The following is an 11,977-nucleotide window of genomic DNA, read 5'->3' as shown; positions in this document are numbered from 1 at the left end:
CAATCTTGCAGGGCTTTCTGGAGTCATTTTTCTTTAACAGAAAGCATCCAGCTATGCATCTAGCAAAGTTCACATACCTTGGTGCTTTGCCTGAAATGCTGATAAAAACAAACAAGAAGATTCAAAATCAGAACAGGAAAATGATAGCTTACCATGTCTGTCTTTCATTGTCTGTTGCTGGAAACCTGTAAACATGCTGGAAGCACTCTTCCAGTCAATCCCAACTTCATAAAAATTTTTACACATGCAATTTTAATCTAGAAGGAACAGTCAGTCCCTTTAGGAGGTTCAAACAAAGATGCAAAGATGTTATTGGTTTGCAATAAAATAGTAAATTGCATTAAAATAGTAAAAGCATTAAACAGTTTATCTTGAAAGCCAACTCTCTCATGTATATGAAGTATATACACACACACACACTTGATATATACAGTAAAAGCTCTGTTATCTGGCATCCCTGGGGAATGGGGGATGCCGGTTAATCAAATATTCCGGTTAATCAAATGTGTACCACCTGGTGCACTCCCCGGCGTTAGTGTGCTGGGGGACAGGGAGGGGGGCCCTGAGCAGGCTGCTTTGCCCTGGGCCATGGGCTGAAGAAGTGGCAAGAACTCTGCTTGCAGCGGCTGTGAAACCCGAAAGTGGTACTTCAGGTTTCGCTTTTGCTGCGTCCCTCAGATGCTGGTTTTCCGGCTAATAAAGTGCCGGTTAACAGAGCTTTTGCTGTACACACACACACACACACACACACACACACACACACACACACACACACATATATATATATATATAAAAAAATATGGAAACACAAAAACACCAGTAAGTGTGGCCTGACACTGGTTTAAGAATTTTTTTTTTTTTTTTTTTAACTGAAGTCACAAAATGTGTACATATTTCTCAGTTCAATAGTTGGGAGGTAGACAAACATACTTCTTATGAGGTGTACATGCCAATATATAAAATAGGAACCTTGGAAGATGAGTTAGCATATAAATATTGAAGGTATTTGGACTTAGGGACTATCCATAGGATTGCACCTATGAACAGACAGCCATCTAACACTTACTTGCTTACGTCCTGAAGGAGGACTATGTTGATTCCAAATGGAAGGTGCTTGTAGGCTCAATAATTATTGTGGGTTACACAGTCAGTCTGGTATTTGTGTTAAGTTTCTGTAAGAGATATTATGAACTATTCAGAACCAATTGTATTAATGCTTATATATACTGTTATAGTCCAGTTTTGAATACATTCCTGTACTGGCAAGATGTTCATAGCTTCAAAAAGTAATTTAAAGTCTCTGAATTATTACAGAAATCCACTTTTAGCATTAAGGCTTCTCTTAAAAGCATACAAATTTAGGTCTTCAACAAGGCAATGTTAATTACAATTGTCATTAAAAGGGCCCTTAGTGATGAAGGGCCCATAGAGACACTGAATGTGCATCTGAACATATTTCTAAGAGTTTCAGAGTTAAATTAATAGAAACAATACACTTTATTAAAAAGAAGTAGCTTTTTGTGGTTTTATCCTGTAAAATGTTATCTAAATATTTCTGTTGCCTTTCTTGGAGACCTCAGTTTTATTTAGCATTGCAACAAGACTGTTTTATACATTAAAATACCATTGCAAGATATTTTGAATAAACTATTTTGTTTAAGGATAAAAATTTGTTAACAAATACAGCAGTGGTGAATTATGCTAGATGTACAAAAGAAAGTTTTGAGAGCACATGTAGAATTTCAATTGAACTGCTGATGAGATTCTGACAGGTAAGAAAACAAGATAGTCTACATTTTTATTTATTTTTATTAATCCCATTAGTTAATTGGAGAAATGTTTAAAAGCAATGCATTTGGGACATACACAGCATAACTGTTCTTTAAGTTTTAACCAATTACAGTATTTGTACCTTTGATACATAATAACTATTTTACATCTCTGCCTTTTCCAGTATTGTATGTGCTCTGTTTAATTCAGACATGTAGGATCTTGAACTCGCTTAATAAAGAAATCCTTTTATATGTCCATGATAGTTTGGACTGGGTTCTTTAGCCCTGGTAGGCAGCCAGTCTGAGAGTGGAGCCCTGATAGATGGACAAACGGATGATCTCCTTTGCTCCAGCAGCTCCTGCAGCCACTCTGGTTCCAAATTTACAAACACCTGCCTTTCCTTTGAATTAAACCAGCAAGCCCTAGAGAAGGTCACTAGTGTGTGGGTAGCTCAGTGTCTCCTTATACACTGCCCAGGCTTTTGCACCCTGGAGAGGTCACTCCACCTTTGCTTTATCTTTCAAGCAAGGATTACTTTCAGCAAGCTGATGTCTCACTGGGACAATGCTATTGTCTCATGAGACAGACAGATGACTACTACTGTGGCCTTGCCAGAGACTGTAATTCCTGCATCAGTGTTTAAAATATGAAAACATTCTGCAGAAGTTAAAGCCAAATGAAGTAAAGTAGTGCAAATCATCATTACTGAAGCTTTGTTTTTTTCTTTTTAATGTTTCAGTTCTCTAGTGAAGAACCCCCATAGATAATTTTGATCTGATTAAAAAGTCAAACATAGGCAACTTGAAAACATAAGCGAAAAAACCAGCCCTAAGTCAGGTAAGGAAACAGCATGTTTTCTGGAAACTGACAGACAGGCACCTGGGGCCAAGAGAGGAATAAAGGGACTGCAGTCAATTGTAGTACTTTAAGGCTTGCTAGGAACACCAGGTAGAAGATCAGTAACCACCTGCTAAAATAAGCATCTGTCTATATGTGTGTGCGCACACACATGCACATTATATACACAAATAAAAGCTGTTTATTTGTTAAGATGTATTTTAACCAAAATATGTTTGTTATAATTGGGTAATACTTTGCTTTAAGAGAGCAGGGTGGTTATTGGATAAATCTGTTACTGCCCCCAAGAGAACAGGACTATTAGTCTGTGGGTGCTGACAGGCGTGAAGTTCCTCGCTTTAACTCATGGCACTTTACATAAAGCACCGTGAGTTAAAAGGACTCCTCCCCCAACACAATGGGTGTTTGCTTGTCGGGTTGAAGTGGGGAGAGGAATTCAGCCTGGTTGCCGGTCTCATGATCGGGACTATCTGCAGGAAGGGAGGGGGGAGGGAAGAGAGGGAGCTGTGGGCTGGGGTTTGCCCATCCTGGACTAAAGGAAGGAGGAGAAGAGGTGACTGCAAGGCAGGGGGGCTCCAATTCACCTGCTCCCCTCTGCAGCCCAAGATGGGCAAACTCCAGCTTGCAACTCCCCCTCCATTTCTGCAGACAGTATTGAGGGTGGGGCTGGTCTGTATCACCTCAGCCCCGATCATGCTGACAGATTGACCCTAGGGAACAAAAATTCTCTAAGGTGCTCCACTTTGGAGCACCTTCATCTGATCCCTCATTAGATAAGGGTTGAATTGTTGCATGATTGGTCACGTTTAAAACATTCTGCAGCCGTGCGCATGTAGAGCACTTTCAGGGGGCTGATCATGCAACAAATAACTTCTGTCTGCTCCCTGTGTTATAAGATCCAGTGTTGGAGGGAGTAGATTGCAGGACTCAGTCTCAATAAAAGTTCAGCGAAGAGGTCTGAAACTTAAGTGGCATGATTTCAAGAGTGCCCTGAGTTGAGGTTGTGATTAAGTCAGAAACTGTAACAATTTTAATATGCAGAATCAACAACAGTCTTTGGGCTTTCCCTGAAGATTACATAGCCTCCCAGGAGCAACTGGCAGTACCTTCCAGGTAGCCTCCCAGGAGTAACTGGTATTATGAACAAATTTAAAAGCAGTAAACATTATACAGGGTTTTTTGTTTTTTTTTAAGGGTTGGAGAAAGTGATTAGTTACTTAAGTGTTATATGCAAACACAGCTCACACATTTGCCTTATTTGTTAACATGTCAACCCTGTTTCAGGTCGCGGTTTGTGAATTTGCCTCTCCAAGGAAATTTTAAGATGAAATATTAATGTAAAAAACCTTATTTTTTCAAAGTCACAACTATAGAATGGTATGATATACACTTTACATACGTGAACAAGATACAAATGTAAATAAACACACACAACAGAATTTAGCTATTTAGAGTGAAAAAAGATGACATAGGTCCATCTGAATGTTAATTTCAAGTATTTTGATTTGAACTTTCAATCCTTTTTAGGGTTAGCAAAACTTCCCTAAGCATTTTGTTTCCCTGTTTAAACTGGATTTATTTAATGGCTCTGAAATAGAAATGTTTCCTTTTGCCATGCTATTTGGACCTGCCCTCTCTCTCCAGCATAATTTTGGACTTTGGATGTATATGTATGGTTTTTTTGTACTGTAATGTCAACAAAGGAGGTCAACAGACTAGGCTTGTTGTTGGTCCCTGAAAAAGTGAGTGGCATAAACCATCATCTTTGACCCTCCCTTGCCCACAAAGGAAACGCACACTAATTATCCTGTAGGGGTAATATGGATTTAACCTTACATTTCTGTTTTTTTCCCCAATGTGTCCCAAATACTTTGGTATTATAAAGCTGGCAGATTCCTTGCTGTGGCTGATGGCGAGTATTGAACTTGTGGCATGGCTCCTATTAGTGACCTTGTAGCTTCCAAGGGGGGACAGAACACTGATGGATTACTAGGGTGAGAACAGGATATCACTGTGGCAGGAGATCACTTACAGATGGGTGAGTGATGGACACTGACAGAACTAGAGTGATTGAGCACTGATAAAGAAAAGGTCAAAGGGCAAGTAAAAGGCAAGAAAAGCTACCACTGCCGCTAGAATCTCTCTCTTCTTTCTAGAAGGTACTTTGCACATAGGTGAGGTAGCAAAACAAATCCACAGATGTCATAATCAAGGAGGATAGGTCATTGTTAGCCATATTTAAACTAGGAATGTTGGAGACCATGTAGAAGGAAAGAGGCAAGTTGTATATAAAAATAGCATTTTAGTCATATGAAGCCTTGATGACTGCTTCCAGCAAGTGACAGAGACAAAATCCTTTGTGGCCTTGTATGATTCCCTATCATATTGAATTAGGTCAAATCCAGGCATATACATGATTAGATAGCTTTCACTATTAAAACTATTCCAAAGAACTAGGCAATTCATCCATTTACAATTCATCATCATGTCACATAACCATACTCAGTTATGTTGTTGAAAAACTGTATTCATCCAGGAAGAACACCCAGGATATCATTGTAATTACTTTCTCCCACATATATGCAACAGGAAAGCTAACTGTTCACCATGTTTTGATCTAGGGTTTGTGGGGTTTGGGGTTTTTTTTCCCCTGAAATCAAAGCACTTTTTCATAATATAATTTCAGTTTGATATAAAGTTTTGCATCTGCAGAGGCTATATTCAAAACTGACTGTCCTGATTTTCTAAAACCTCATGGGCTTTATTTTTGACTAAGTTCAAGTTGAAATTGTCTATTTATTTTAAAGACAGTTTTAAAGAGGAAGCTATAGCTATGTGAGGTAATACAGTTTTATTGATTTACTTTATGTCTAGGCATATTGTACCTACCACTCTAAAATCCAGACACGCACAGGTCAAAGGGAAAATTGGCAACAGGAAAAGGTCACTTTATACATCATAACTCTACTTCTTGCTGAAATAACTAAGAGACTGGCTTGTTGATACTTACTGCGACTCTCATTTAGGAACTTGTCTGAATAATAAAAAAGCAAGACCAAGAAACAGTAAACAGTAACCTACAGTACTGTCTGTGACACTTTATGAACACAACCAAATCAAGCTGTGCAGTGATGCAACTTTAAACCATTTTAAATGGAGGGAGACTTCTTGCTCCAGGGCTCATATTTGTTGTTCCAATATATACTATTAAAGAAGCAGACAGACAACAGTTAAGTGAACCAAACTACTGGAATTTTAACCCTGTATGAAACAGAGTTAAAGTAACAATAGCCTTGCTCTATTTATACTGCTACAGCAGCACATAGCCACATTGCTAAAGCAGCAGAGAGCCATAGTAGTTAAACTAGACCCTTTTACACCATGTATAATTTAATAGAATACCATAGTTAGGTTTATCTGCACTCTCCATTGGTCAAAACAGAGGCACTTCTGACATTTGGTACTTGTTAAAACCTACCACTGCCTCCAAATTCCTTGCTGGGAGACAGTATTTTGGGGGTTAAAAAAAAAAGTGCAATTGCAATGTGGGTTTGTAATGGAATTTGTATTTATTTTGACAATTATCAGGTGGCTGACACTTAAATATCCTCTCCGTTCATATTCTTCAGGTTAACTATAGATGTCTCAAGGCATCTTGATACAGATTTGTCAGATGGGAGATGTCCAGTGGAACAGCGTTAAGCCGACATGGAACTTCGTGAGTGCTTATACACATGCTCCAATGCATTCCAATTAGAATGCTCTAGCATCGCTGCAGTGTCACATGTATTAGCCCCCGTGGGTTTAAAAATGGCCACTGGGGTGCTTTAACTGAATGAACATTAAAGCATCCCTCAGCCATTTTTAAACATGAAGGGGCTTAATACATGTGATGCTGTGGTGTTTTAATTAGAGCGGCTCTCCGGGCACTGTTCTAATTAAACCCCCCCTACCCCTGAGTAAGTGTATAGGCAACCACGTTAGCCAAGTTTGTTAGCAAGACTATGCCCTATCTGTTTTCCCTTTAGCTTAGAGACAATTGCTTTGCCAATTGTAAAGATGAGTAAGAAGCCTCTCACAGGCATTCATTTGAAGATGTGATGGGATCTAATCCCCAATCCCAACAATCACGCCTCCTGCCATGCTACTCATGCATAGCAGATGGTGCAATTTCGGGATCCATTTCCAATCATGTTCTACCAGCCAGCTCAGGGAGACATAATCCTGGGCTTCCCTTGCACCAGCAATTTGAAAGCCAAGTGCTTAATAAGAAGTTGATTGTCAGATTGGGTTGGACCATACCCCAGTATGGTCCCTACCAGGCCAAAAAAGCAGCTGATTGTTTGCTGGGTTCAGAGACTACATCAGGGTCTTGAACTGGCCTCTGTGTGATCCCCACCAGGCCAACAATCAGCTGATTGTCAGCTGGTTCCAGGGGCCACACCACGGTCTCAACCCAGCTCCTTTGCAGTCCCCACTGGGCTGACAGCCGGCTAACTGTCAAAATGCCATGCTTTCCAGCTCCGTTCTGTTTGCCAGATGCAGTGGATCAGAAGCTCCTGGGGGAGAGCCGAACGACATCCCCTCCTGGGAATGTCAAATTCCATAGTACTTGGTATTGGGGAGAGGCTCCTTGATCCCAGGGTCTCTGTGCACTATGATGGGGAAAAACCTTGTCTGCAGCCCAGCTGCGGACAGAGTTTTTACAGGTCTCAGCACACCAGGGCACTGGGATCAAGGAACCTTTCCCTGATCCCAGGGTCCCGTTCAACTGGGACCTTTAAAAACCACAAGTGCAGCTTTTAAAGGTCTTGAGTCTTTTTAAAGCCTCAGATGGAGAAGATGCTCCCTGTTGTTAGGCTCAAGGCACTCCCCCAGCTGCCTTTGGGGATAGATATGGGAGGACACCATGTCTAGGAACTAGTTCTGTCCCCAGCTCAAGTGGGTAGGGGAAGGCTGTGCCCCAGACCCCAGGAGTGTCTCATGCTGAATCCTGACATTCAGATGAGCATCAGGACGCGTCATGGGTCAGCCCCAACTTGCCATACATTAAACTTAAAGCAAGATACAAATGAGCCCCAGAGATGTTACATTTTATGTGTGGAATAACTTTGTGGCTCATTTACTGTATTATCCCACCATAAACTGACTTCAGCATGTAGCCAGATTACTATTTAAAGTGAGATTAACAGGTCAATCCCATTTTAAGTGTAACAACTTCCAAGAAACCCAAGCGCCTTCATCTACAATTACAGCCTGGTTCCATTTGGAAATTTCACAAAATCACACCACTAATATCAGCCCTTAATAAGAGGTAGAAACAGGTGGGTGAGGGTCGAGCAAATACAGAGCACCATGGCTTGCTGCCTCTGTGTTATTACAGGCTCAGTTTGTTATCTTAAATTTCTTCAATTGACATTATTAAAAAAAGACATCTAAATAAACAGCTCTGCAGGCACGCAAAAAGTATATTGCTTCCATTGCAATAAGTACATGATGCGAATGAACAAGATAGAGAAGAAGCCATCTAATGTCATTCCCCACTTCTGGGATGTTCAAGCAGCTCATAATGAAGAGTGAAAGTGAAAATAAGTTTGCAGTGCTGCAAGTCTCTTTTTGTTTTTAATTTTAAGGGAACCTTTAGTGTACGTAACCCATCCTAAATGTGAGGCTCTTTAGTTACCAGAAAAAGAATTAAGTCTTAATGATACCACCTGGCAGAATATCAACTGGAAAAAAATATAATTAAAAAGAACTCTTCAGCATTATAGAAAGATTTTAGTATTAATTGAATTCTTAAGGTCAAATGACATGTTTATGCAAGTTTCAGCATCAGACGTGAAACACTGAAATGAGTAGCAAACAAATATCAGAGCCCCTGGGAATGTTACAGATCATATGATCAGGGCTACAGCTAGATCATAGCTAGAATTTAGTTCCCTTTCAACTAACAACTCCCATGACAGGAAATTTCCCCACCTGCTGCCCTTCAGCTTGCATGCACTCTTTCCCCACAGCTCTTCTTACACAGAGATACTTTCTGAACCCTAAAAATAAGACAGTGTAGGCAATGTAGTTAGCTTCATTACATTTGGGGATTTTTAAATATATTAGCAACAAAAAGAAGCCATTTCATTTTTGGTGGTCTCCAGTAAACTGGATTGGATTACCTTAGTTTTCAAAGTCAAAATTGAGCCAGGAAAACCGTTTTCCAAGAAGACTGTGAATATCATTCCCTAAAATGGAATCCAATCATAATGGAATCCAATTTGAAAAGTCTGCATTAAGTGAAAGCACTACCATTTTTTTCCAGAAATAAGGAAATAATGGTTTCATAAACCTGGATTTTTTTTCTTTTAAATCTGCACAACACACCCACACACATCCCCCCCCCCTCCCTCCCCCCCAAAAAGAAGAAAAATAGCAATCTATTATGGACTAGTATTAGAAAAGGATGACAAAGCCATAAATGCAAATGCAAAAATAGTCCCCAAAAGTTCAAGGAAATATCAACGCAGAATGGCAGTCATGCCTTTTTGAAGGCTGGTAGAAAGTAGGGCAGGGTGGTACCTTAGAAAGTAACTAGTTCAGAGAGGTGTGAGCTAGGATAGGCAACAACGTACCTCATCAGAGAACATTAAAGTATCGAGCCTCTCTCTGAACTAGCTACTTTCTAAGACACCTCCCTTTTTTATCTGCTTGCTTGACTTCAGACAAATACAAATAACCAGCTCAGAAGCCAGGGGAAATGCCAGGAAAAATCAGCCTTTTCGTTTCAAAATGTTGTAGGTGAATCCTGGGAGAAAGAGTTAAGTGATGGCAGAACTTCAGGACTAGTGCAAGACCAAATGCACTGAAACAATTAAAAATACACTTATGCTTACTAAGCTTAGAAAATACCAGCTTATCTTTGCACACCAGCACATTATCAGGGCTGAAGCCAATGCTAATATCAAGGAATATTGGCCATCCACATAAGAAGGATAAGTATTTTGGTACAACTGAGCTATGACCCAAGAAAGAAAAGAATCCCACTTGAACACAGAACCCTCAGAGACTGCATGAATGCCTTTGCAAATCACTTAAAGAGTGCTATTCTGCCTCATGCCCCTGGATACATTCCCTAGAATGACAGTTCTCTGAAGATACTGCCTTTCCATTTCTTTCACCAATAGGAAATATCATAACTCTCCAATTTCAACTTGAAAATGATAAAGCGAGCATGCATCAACCAACAAACAGATTCTGACCAAAACAACTGTGGACAAAGTCAGTAATGCAATGAATGCACTACCAAATAGCCAGTAATAATAATAATAACAACACTTTGCTCTTTGTAATAGGAACCAAAGGCTCCTGTTACTAAAGACGGGAAAAACATGGCAGGCTAGCCTACTGTGTAGGCAGGCAGGCAGCTGAGGCAGGGGCAGCACACAGCAAACCTAAGCTGCAACAGAGAAGAGCAAGCTGCCTATTAGAGCTAAAGGGGACCACTTGTTCAGGCTAGTGAGCCACTTGACTCTGATAAGGCAGTGCTCCAGGGTAGATAGGCTGAACACCTGGGAAGTGGGAAAGAGGGAGGACTGGTGCCTTGCACAGAGTCAAGCTCTCCAAGAAGAGCAGTTGCACCAGAAGCCCTTGGGAGGTGCTGAAGCATCCTGAAAGCAGAGAAGTGAGAGCCCCAGATAAGTGATGCTCATCTGTTTACTCAGAAGGAGGAAAGTTTTTGTTAAGGCAGTCGTTTGCCTGCCTTTATGTTCTTATGCCTGTGAACCAGGTGTGGCTAAAAGGGTTGAAGAGAAGCTACAGGACAGAGGAAGCTTTGAGCCCTGCCAGGGGCCAGGCACAAGACAAACAGGTGGAAGCCAAGAAGGAAAAAGCCTGGACTAGGAGAGGGAAGCAACGCAGAGATGGCCTGAGGCCTAGAGGGCCAGAGCCTGGGAAGGGCGAGAGCAGGAGACCAGGGCTAGGGCCCAGAAGCTGGAGTGCAGGACAGTGGACCTTGGGCTAAAGGGCCCAGCTAGAGAAAAGGGGCCAAAGCTGGGTAGACCAAAGTTCCAATGAAGGCTTTGAGGCCCGATAGACCAAACACTGCATTAGGGATGAGTTAGATTCATAGATTGTAGAGTCGGAAGGGATCACAAAGGATCATCGTGTCTGACCCCCTGCCCCTGGCAGGAAAGAGAACTGAGGTCAGATGACCCCAGCCAGGTGACTATCAAACCTCCTCTTGAAGACATCCAAGTTAGGTGATAGTACTACCTCTTGGAAGCCCATTCCAAATTCTGGCCACCTTTACTGTAAAAAATGTCTTCCTAAAGTCTAACCTAAATCTACTCTGCAGTAGTCTGCACCCATTATTCCTAGTCACTCCCTGGGGCGCTCTGGTAAATAGCGCATCACCAATTCCCTGTTGTCCTCCCTTGATAAACTTATAGATGGCTACAAGGTCTCCCCTCAGATGTTTCTTGTGAAAGCTGAAGAAATCCAGCTCCCTCAACCTCCCCTCATAGGGTCTTTCATGGAGGCCACTAATCATGTGAGTGGCCCTCCTCTGAACCCTCTCCTGATTCTCTATGTCCCTCTTGAAGTGCGGCACCCAAAACTGGGCACAGTACTCCAACTGTGGCCTGACCAGTGCCACACAGAGGGGGCACATCACCTCCCTTGATCTGTTGGTCATGCATCTGCTAATGCACGACAAGGTGTGATTGGCTTTGTTGATGGCCTTCCGGCTCACGTTCATCTTGGAGTCAACTATGACTCCAAGATCTCTCTCAGCCTCTGAGCTGCTGAGGTCATCCCCCAACCTATAGGTGTGCTGGGGATTCCTCCTTCCTAGGTGGAGTACCTTGCAGTTATCTTTGTTGAATTGCATCCTATTTCGTTCCGCCCATTGATCCAACCTGTCCAGGTTGGCCTGTATCTGCTCCCTGCCCTCAGGTGTGTTAACTTTGCCATATAACTTGGTATCATCTGTGAACTTGGAGAGGGTGCTCTCCACACCCTTGTCCAAATCGCTAAACAAGGTATTAAATAACACCAGTCCAAGGACCGAACCCTGCGGGACCTCACTGCACACCTCCTTCAAAGTCGAGAACGACCCATTCACCATCTCTGGGTGTGGTCCCTAAGCCTGCTGGCCACCCACCTGTGTAGGCATCCACTCCACAGCCTGCTAGCTTCCCTATGAGAATAGGATGCAAAACTGTGACAAACACCTTCCTAAACTGTGTCACTAAGATCTCATCTTCTAATTTAAAGGAAATCATAACAAAGGTTGTGAAAATTGTCAACTTTTTGATTGCCCACTCCTTTGACCCACAAGAGATTCCATGAACTTTTA

Source organism: Alligator mississippiensis, chromosome 1 (genome assembly GCF_030867095.1).
Source record: "Alligator mississippiensis isolate rAllMis1 chromosome 1, rAllMis1, whole genome shotgun sequence".
Classification (NCBI taxonomy): domain Eukaryota; kingdom Metazoa; phylum Chordata; order Crocodylia; family Alligatoridae; genus Alligator; species Alligator mississippiensis.
The sequence above is the reverse complement of the archived record's forward strand: the minus strand, read 5'-3'. Positions refer to the sequence as shown.